Source organism: Silurus aristotelis, assembly GCF_946808225.1.
Source record: "Silurus aristotelis genome assembly, chromosome: 22".
NCBI lineage: Eukaryota > Metazoa > Chordata > Actinopteri > Siluriformes > Siluridae > Silurus > Silurus aristotelis.
The window spans coordinates 15,473,356-15,483,355 of record NC_139595.1 but is presented as its reverse complement, the minus strand read 5'-3'; the positions used below and the strand labels follow the sequence as shown (position 1 = coordinate 15,483,355).

At 38.1% G+C, this 10,000-nt stretch overlaps 1 protein-coding gene across 7 annotated transcripts in view; it reads right to left on the bottom strand.

Annotated features, from left to right (window-relative positions):
• schip1 (schwannomin interacting protein 1) overlaps positions 1–10,000 on the bottom strand; it is a 365,243-nt gene that overhangs the window by 34,340 nt on the left and 320,903 nt on the right. Inside the window, exon 1 of one of the 7 annotated variants that reach the window (XM_083525668.1) lies at positions 1–206. This exon is cut by the window's left edge and continues 183 nt beyond it. The exons of 5 other annotated variants lie outside the window; for them this stretch is intronic. The gene's annotated coding sequence lies outside the window, so the exon portion shown is untranslated. Of the gene's footprint in view, positions 207–10,000 lie in introns of those variants that run through there. One more of the 7 variants, XM_083525669.1, reaches the window with a different exon arrangement.

The following is a 10,000-nucleotide window of genomic DNA, read 5'->3' as shown; positions in this document are numbered from 1 at the left end:
TATGCTAAGAATGCTTCTAATATGAAAGACTGGCAGCGTCTCTCTCTCTCTCTCTCGCTCTATCTGAAGGAGGGATCAGATCCGAGCTCCACCGACAGGAAGGGAACGAGGGAGGGGTGCTGAGAAGAGAGAGAGAGAGAGAGCGAGAGAGCTAGTGGTTAAGGGGGAGGGGTTAGAGTGCTCTTCTCTCAGTCATTCGGTCGCTTTCTGTGGCAGGCGGAAAGAAGGAAAGAGTCCGATCTACTCCTCAATGACCCTCTGAACCAATTGCGGAGCAGCGATGGCGCAGAGGGAGGGCAACATAAAAGACAGGGCAGGGCATGAGAGAAGGAGGAGTGACCTTGTGATACTGAAAGGGAATGTAAATGTCCCATGGAGTGGGAAAGAAGACAGGATAAAAAGAAAAAGTGTGGGAGGAGAGGGAACTAAAAGAAAAGGACTTTCTGGGACAAAAGAGCAGCAGAAGAATTCGCCTGGCCTGGAGCTGGGCGCGTCGGAATTTCAATTGCTGAGGCAAAGTTGCTCCACCGAAACATTTGAGGATTTTGAAGGATATGATAAACAAAATCCACTTATCCACAACATCCAGAATTACATTTACTTTCTTTACTGTCCACAAACTTTTGACAATACAATAAAAGTACATATTGGTAGTGTGCTGAATTGTGAAACTTAAATTCACCTCCCTCTAATAATAAGTTAATAATAAGCCTGTAGTAGTGAAAATATCAAATCAATGCTACAATTTATGCCTTTTAACAGCTGTATGTTTTCCACTATTGTAGAATTTTCCAGACAGAGAACTTTATACTCTTGGGTATTTTTTTTGTCTGTGCTTCTTTCTATAAATGATAACATTTATAGTTAAAACACTGTATATTAGATGCTCCTTATAAACTGATTAGACAATGTTTGTGATCTGGTGATATGGTGCAGTTTTCAGCAAGCAGATGTGCATGTAGCATTTTTGGAATGGAGTCTTCAGCATCAGGGATTTGTAATGATCAAATATTCCACCATAGGAAAGTCTTCATTCCTGAGGAAAAGTCGGCCCAAACCGTTCAAAACAGTTGTTAATCTTTTTCATGAACTATTTGTGTTTTCTTTCACATACAATTTGCACAAAAACACATCATTTGGCTTCATTTCGAATTCGCAAAAATGTGTCCTGTTATACTTTCTGTGTAATATTGATCGATTCTATAGGTTGTGGTTTCATAAGAATGATATTAAGAGTTTAAATGTTTTAGGTAAGACACCCACTATAAACAGATAAACTGTATACCGTAATTTCCGGACTATTAAGCGCACCCATATATAAGCCACACCCATTGAATTTGACAAATATTTTTATTTTAAACATAAATAAGCCGCACCTGTCTATAAGCCTACACTGAAACTAAGGAACTTTACACAGGCTTTAATGAAAGACAGTGTCTGTTACACGGTGTAACGGGTGAAATATGTTGTGGCTCCTTTAAGAGCAGAGCGGCATTTTGGGAATAGCATGCCGCCTCATTTTTTCCGGTATTACTGCATGTGTGCAAGACCGAGGAATATGTCCTTATTATTTTCTGATGCTTATTTCTAAGTTTCTTTGACTAACCCGTAACGCTGTTGCCAAGAAAAAATTAAGAAGCATGAGTTTTGGAAACCTGTCTGTGCTTCTATGATTTCTGTTGCAACTGGAGTTAGCGAGCTCTCCCTTCACCCAGACTCAACGCGCTACAGCGGCTTGTATCTAAACAGTAGCCTACCAAGAAAGTCATTGTTCACTGTCTTCCTCCTTCCGTGAAAGTTTTTTCTCCCGATGCCATGCAGCTCAGAACACAGGTGAGGTGCGTTTTTTTGTTTCTGTTCGGAAATTTCATTGGTCTAATGTTATGTCGCTCAGTTTTTTGGCTTGAAGTTAAATTAGCCGCTTCGTTGTTGAAGCCGCGGGGTTCAAAATGTGGAAAAAAAGTAGCAGCTTATAGTCCGAAAAATACGGTAAATAAAAAATTTTTTATAAAAAGAGAGAAACACTTCGGGATATGGCATCATTGGCAAATAATGAGCTTCAGGGTGCTATTTGGCTTTCATGTGAATAGCACTTTGTGGATTCTGGGTAAGAAAATGCTCCAAGAGTTGTTTAGAAGTTGTAAAATAAGTGTTATTATTTAACCTCCTGAGATGTGGTTATGTACTTGTGCCTGACTTTACTTTAGGTAAAAGATTAAGCTAGTGGTTTAAATGAATAAACATCCAGGATCCTGTATCCCAGATACACACACACACACACACACACACACACACACACACACACACACACACACACACACACACACACACACACACACACCATCCACGGTGCACTGGAGAATAAATCACCTTTCATTCCAACTCAGTGTACTATAGTGATGCATGTGTACTTATGCAATGTGTGTGTGTGTGTGCAAGAGTGTTAATCCCTTTCTCTTTCTGAAGCCCAGTACAGACATGAGGGAGTCTAATCCATTTCTGCCATCTGGCCTATAAAGCAACATGAAGCCAAGCTAACCAGATTAACCCTCTTCTCTCTTCCTCTCTCTCACCACTGACAGCACGTGGCACTAGATTTCTTTCTTTTTTCTTTTCTTTTCTTTTCCTTTTTTTTTTTTTTTTTAGGAATGCATCATCCCTCAAGGAGGACAAAGCCCACACATGCCATATTACATTCATCATCATTATTTAGGCTCCGTGTGCATGGAAAACACAGAGCATTCGACAGTGCCGTGTGATGCCACATATGTCCCTTTGGCACACGGTGTAGCGGAGAGAGCCCACTGTTTTTCCCCGCTCATGAGAAGTCATTAATCACACGGAGCATAGAAAACAACACGTCTCTGCTGGGGTTCGAGACCTGGATTACGTCTGTTTGAGGCATAGATCTTAAATTGGATGTTAATTGATTGCAGGTCAAGTATCATGGATTAAGACATAATTCGCCAGATGCATCAATGCTGAGCTTTCAAATTTTTGAGCTTTGAGCTTTCAAATTTTTTGTATTATATCCTTTTTAATACAACATTAAATCCATATTACACTGTAGAAACCTGTATATCTGTATGTCTTGGAACATGTTCGATCAGAGATGCATAGTATCAGATGTGTGTCACGATGCACACAGCATTTCTTTGGATGTGTTGCCGATACCCGGACACTGCCAGATCACATGACCAAAAGACATCATAGGATATATAGTTACACAACCTCATTATAACACAAAGAATGAGCTTTTAAATGACATCAGCCCCATTGCTGGGATCTACAGTGCTGCAGAAATTGGAGCTCTACCTTCGGAAACTCGAAGGAACTCATTATATTTCAACCAATCATTCTCAGGCAAGAGACCATGTTTATTCCATCAAATTTTTTGTATTATTTAGAAATTGATTAATAAATAGATCAAGAATATAAATGTGGTATATCGATTAAAGTTAGTGGACACCAGACCATAATATTTGTATGTGCTTTTTTTTTAACATTACACATTTAGTCCCCATTTACACTGCCATTGGAAAAGACGGATTAATATTGCTGGAAAAAAATATACCGGAATAAATCAAGAATTTGGAGAAATTGGGACATTATAATAATAATAATAATGGATGATATAATAATAATACAAATAGTAATACAAATGATTTATAGATATGTATCTGAATATTAATTAATCAATATATTTAGACATTTGTTCATATCGGATAAACCAAAGACATGAAAAATGGGTTCTTCATACACTATATGGTCAAATGTTTGTAGACACCTGCCCATAAGATTCATATCAAATGTTTGTTAAAATTAATATATAGATTGATTTGTTTGTAATAAAGACACCGTATGGACAAATGCTTGTGGGCACCTGACCATAAGATTTTCATGCTTTGGGGAACATCCCATTCCACATGTAGCCTTCAAATGCTGTTATAATAACCTCCACCCTATCAGAAGATGTTCCACTAGATTTTGGAGTGCTTGTGGAGATTTGTGTTCCATTCAGCAACAGGTGAATAAATTAGGTGTTAATAAAATCAGGTACTGATGTAGATAAGTTGAGGAGGTCTGGGTTGCAGTCAGCATTCCAATTTATCCCAAAGGTTTCCAGTAGGGTTGAGGTCAGGGTTCAATAGCAGGCTATTAAAGATCTTCCACTCCAAACCATGTAAACCATATCTTCATGGAGCGTATACACTTCATTAGCTTATACACTTTATTGGTGTATATAAATACGGTAAACCTGTAATTTATTGCAGCATTAAACTTGTTTGTAAGAGTGCATTTATTTAGATTTCTACAGGAAAATCATAGTTTTAGAAAGAAAGAAAAAATGTGTCTCTTCAATCAATAGTCATTAATCAATACAGGTAGTCCCAGAGTTTTGAGGGTTCAACTCTCAACTGAGGGGTAAACTGCTGTGTCTTGATTAAATTATGTTCTGTATTTTGTTGAATTATTACAAATTACAGCATACTTAGGCCATGACATAGGCTAGGCCATGTCTCGACTTACGATATTGGTGTCATTAATGCATCTCTATTATAAGTTGGGGACTACCTGTAATCATCATCATAATAATAAGAACATTTATAATAATAATAATTAATAGTAATGCTTTGCTATTCAAAGTTTAGTTTAAAGAATTAAATTGAATCAAATCTACGAGCCAGTAGTCAGTAGTAGTAGTCCAGTATTCGATCCTGACTGCAGTCTATTATTACATGCCTGATGCTGCAATGTTTATTTCAACGGAGACAGGTTCAGATTACTATTTAATAATCATTTAAAATATTTCTTGATGTAGGAGTATTTTACAGTACTAGGAATTTGTCTTGGTGTATGAACATATTCATATACGAAATGTGTACATTGTTTTAAAATGAACTAGAATAAGTAAAAAAAATAAACAAAAATAAATAAATAAAATTGAACCATTTCCTATTATTATTATATGAAACCACCTCAAATATCTCCACAAAAACACAAGTCCTGTCACTGGTCTAAGGATGGCTGTGTTCCATTATATGTCGAGATTTGGCTCCTGAACCAAACCATGAGGCAGACAGTAGAGGCGGTCATTAATCTCTGTTACACAAGCCTTCAGTTTCTCCACCACCAGCCAGTGCAGACTGAAATGAGCTGGAAGGAGATACATCACGCATCAATTGTCTTGCTTTAGACAAAACCCTATATGACTTCCATGTTTCCATTCAGCATACAGAGTATTCTTCTTTTATTTGCCTGTATACTGTATTTTTGCATTGAACATTACATATATATAAATTTTACAGCCTTGTGATGAACACCATCAAATGGTGGATCTGCTGCAGTGCTGGCAACCTTTCAAAGAACAAGCTGTGTGTGTGAGAAGCTCAGAAATGCTCTGAAAGCACCAAAGAGGTAAAATCCCCAAACAATATTCATTACACACACACACACACACACACACACACACACACACACACACACACACACACACACACGCAAACAGGTTTTCTGTATATAACATGGAAAACAACAATATTTCAACAAAATCCTGCAGGGAGGTTTTTATTTATGACCTTTTTTTATGTAAGTAGGATTCTGCCATATTTCTGAATATCATGCAGAAAGTAGAAAATGATACTATTTTCAGAACTATATATAATACATGTTTCCCTTGACAATTATTATGTTATTGTATGAATCATATGAATCTGATTATGACATCTTCTAATCAGGTTTCCACAAACTTCAAAACCAGAGCACTGATATATTAATATGCAGCATGTGCTATACGTGTGCAGATGTAAATTTGTGCACTCACTGTAAATTTCCTGACAAGAGAAATCAATATCTGAGGACTCATTTCTCATATCCACCTGGGCATGTACAGAAAATAGGTTAGACCTTGGTACTTATAGGACTCATAAACACATGATGTGTGAAGTGTAACGATAACGGTACCGTTCCAGTGTCATGTCCGATGAAAAGCACTACATTTTTTGACAGTGGGCTAAAGCTGAAGCTCAGTTGAAAAAAACCCTACCTATTTTTGTGAAAATTGCCTCCTCACGAGATCACTGAGCTGAAACTCCCTCGCCCTCGTACTCCGAGATCTGCAGAATGTTCATTTTGGCTCGAACCCATGGGGGGATTTTGATGTGAGAATCTCGTTTTTTTCTTTTTCAAGATCACTTTATTTTCCTCTATCCAGTTGTCTATTTGAGTAAATGTACTTCTTTACTGTTCTTAAGTAATATCAAAGATATCAGCAACTTTTACTCTCTACTCAACTACATTTATGATTTAATATAGGTACTTTTTACTCCACTATATTTTAATGGACAATGACCGTTACCATTTAAATTTTGCACCTCTGCTGAAGATGTCATTCAGATTCAACACACCCCGACAACTGCTGCACGTGAGCGGCTTTTTTAGCATTGCTGGCCTCGATAAGAGCTCCAATAAACTCCCAAAACTTTGAGAACCAATTTTTGTTGAAGTTGAATAAAAATATTACCCCTCTCTGAGACTGAAAGGTGCTTCATATTAGAGACCTGCATTATAAGTTCTGTCCCGGTCCTGCAAAAATATATATTATTTTCCCCCGTTGCCACTCGCAATATTTAAGTTATGTCCCAGATTTTATGTCCCAGACCTCTGCTAGCTCCTGCAAAAATATGTGATTTTCTCCCACCTGCAATATTTGAGGCCTGCTAAATGTATAAGTAGTTTTACTTTTAATGCTCTTACTGCTTCTGCCCGCTACTCTGCTTTTTGTTCGTTTCACATGCTTCAATGAAAAAGAAACGTTAAAGAAACGTTAAAGAAACGTTTCGTTTTATTTGAGTTTGAATTTTTGTGTAAATGGTGAACATGGACATGAACAAGGAACGTTTCTAAACAAAAAACATCAACTCAAATGATAAAAAAAAAAACAGGGCAAGGTTTTGTTGTAATTGTATGTTCCATTCTTTAATAATGAGACACCGAGACATTTTGCCTCTGTGTGCTTTAGTAGTCTAGTAGTCTTATTTTACTTGCCATTGTTGCTTTTGTGCAGTAGATACATGAGTTTATTTGTTTTTAGTATTTTTTTATTTTTTTTATAATTTAAAGACCATTTTGCGCACTCGTTTGCGTTGGGTCCAAAGGGTCCTGCGGTACTCCCGCGGAGTGCAGGTCTCTACTTCATATCACAGTCAGCTCTGTATATTTGGTTTTACTTTATCTAAAATATATTAGAAACCAGCTCGAATGGCTGCTCCGCACGCCAGTCTTTGAGTAGCCATGAGGGATGTGCATCTGCATAACTGAGGCCGATGCGATTTGCATCTCGATGCATTTCCAACGATACGATACATTAAAGATACATATGAAGCAGCTACCGATGCGATACGATTCGCCCCGTTACGATGCGGTGCGGCAAGATTTCAATTTGATTCAATGCGTGGCCCTTTCACAAACAGGCGTTTGTAATGCAAAAAGAAAAGAAAAAAGATTCAATTCAATCTTTTCCTGTTCTGTGTCCAGAAGATGCAGCTCTAGCTCTGCCACGTTAAAGTATATTCTACGTGACTTTCAGGACTTTCTTGTTCTCCGTAGCGTTGTGATACGTCATATGCAAATCTGTAGCCATGTGTTTATATTTTGACTCCTTTATGTGTCCACACCGTCTTCTCATTGGTCCTCGTGATCATGTGTTGTTTCACGTGCAACCGTTGTAGCTTCCCAGTTCAGTTCATGCCTCTATTTGCACCACTGTATCTGTTTTACAACATAACTCGTTCAGTTCCCTAACAATTCCAAATCTTTAGTTTTATCCCCTTTATTTCAGTTCCTCTTCTCGTCCTTGTTCATCCCTAGTTCACGCAGTTTGTTAAGCTTCACCTGTTTCGGAAACTTCGGAAGAGTCTTTTTTTGTCGTACAGTCTGACATTATGACAACCGAGATCCTACAATGTGACATAGGGATCATGTGCGTACAATCTGACAAGCAACAATCGCAAAAGACTATTAAAAATCACACAGTGTGCTCCTGGCATAAGGCTGACGCTTTGTTATGCAATGCGATAGCGGTGAGGTCATCGCCGGGTAACGAGAGAGCACTTTGTATCAATGACTTTGCGTTATTTTATCACCCACTGGAAACAGATCCTTTTTTTTTTTGTGCTTCGTAGGTATGTAGGTATTTTAGGTTTGGAAGCCTTCCGATGAAGCACCAAGACTGAGACACATTAAACATACTGAAACATTTCGATATATCAATGGAAAAGATTTATTTTTATGATATTTATGAACTATGAAGAATGCTGCAACTTTTGCACTTGACTTACACGTGCTTGCAGTGGTGGGCGGCCAGGACCAGCAAAGCCTTCTCTGCTGGCCAAAACACTATCAGAAGCACTGACCTACATTTACAACCTAAATTCTAATATTTGTTCCATGAAATCGTATACATTTTTCCAACATTATTCTCTTCATTTCATAGCGTTTCTCTTGGCTGCACTGCTTCCAGTACGGGTATGTGGATGTTCGATTTTTTGTCCAATCAGATTTCAGCCTCTATGTGCTGCCATGTAAATGCACAGGGCCTTTAAAGTCAGTACTGCTGGCCTTTTTTTTTTTTACCAGTCTTCTTAAGAAATAGCTTTGTTTCTTTAACCAATCAGATTTCAAATTCGCCTCACAGGGCAGCTAGCTGGCGCAAAATAGCATTTTTAGCATTTTTCCGTCCTCTGATTGGTTGCTCAGAGGGAAACTGTTACAGCCAAGTTCGACTGTCAAAACATGTGTGTAGCTCTGCACACATTAATACATCTGAGTTAGACTTTGAGAAAAAGAAATTGATTTGGTCTCGAATATACTTAAAAATAAATTTTCAAGAAAAGCTAAACATCATGAGGAGGTCGGCTAACCCTGAAGCTAGCTAGCTTGTCTCAGCCTGGGAAAGAGTTTGTTCTTTAATTCCAGACCAGTGAACACGAGCGGTACCACTGGATTACAGCCTCTGAGGAGCAGTTTAAATTATAAGTATGCATCTCTGGTGAGTAGGTTGTATTTTATAAAAATGTTTAAGTTTTTGTCATGTTATTAGACAAATATTGATTCTGAACTGCTCCAGATGATGTAGGTGCACAGTTGCGGTGGTAGTGTAGAGATTTAAGTTGTCTTAACTGGGTTTCTTGCTTTAGTAAAATGATATTCACACTCTATATGTAAAAAGCCGGATTAAGTCGGGAAAGTCCCCACTGAAGGCCCAGATACCAAATGCACGGCCTGCCACTGCGTGCTTGTGTACACGTGCTTTTCAATGTCGTGAATATTAAAATACATTTTGCTCGTTTGAATCCCTCAAAGCAAAGCAGAAGTGAAAAGAAGATCTGAAACAGAGAATTTATCAACCGCTGTTGTGGTGATATTATTAGTGTTTCAGCACCCAGAGAAGTTTAACAGGCGTTTTAGAGTCCCTGGTCTCCTTATTAATGTCTCTACTCTTTATTTTCTCTTGCTCTCGCTCTGTGCACGAGCAGTTCCATGCTGCTTTTAGAATGCTGACATTTAGAGAGCTGACAGCAGTGTGAACAGAGAAGTAGGACTGCATCGATCTGAGACTGTGAATCAGAATCAAGATCTATTTAGGCTTTAAACAAAAGAACACACCATTCAGTGTGACCTGGCAACCTTTCTGTCCAACAATCCAATTCATTACTTGCATTGTCATGATGAGATCAGACAAGGAAGGAGAGGAGAAGAGCAGATAAAAGAGAAAACAAGAAAAGAGAAGAAAAGAGGAGAAGAGAGGAGAAAATAAAGGAGAAGGGAAGAGAAGATGAGAGGAGAGAAGAGAAGAGGATGAAAAAAACCAAAGATGGGAGAATAGTAGTGAACAAAAATAAACAAGTAAAGAGAAATGAAAAAGCTGAGAGATGAGAGATATAGATGTGAAGAGGAGAGAAAGACGAGGGAAAAAAGAAAAGAGAAGATAAAAGGAGAG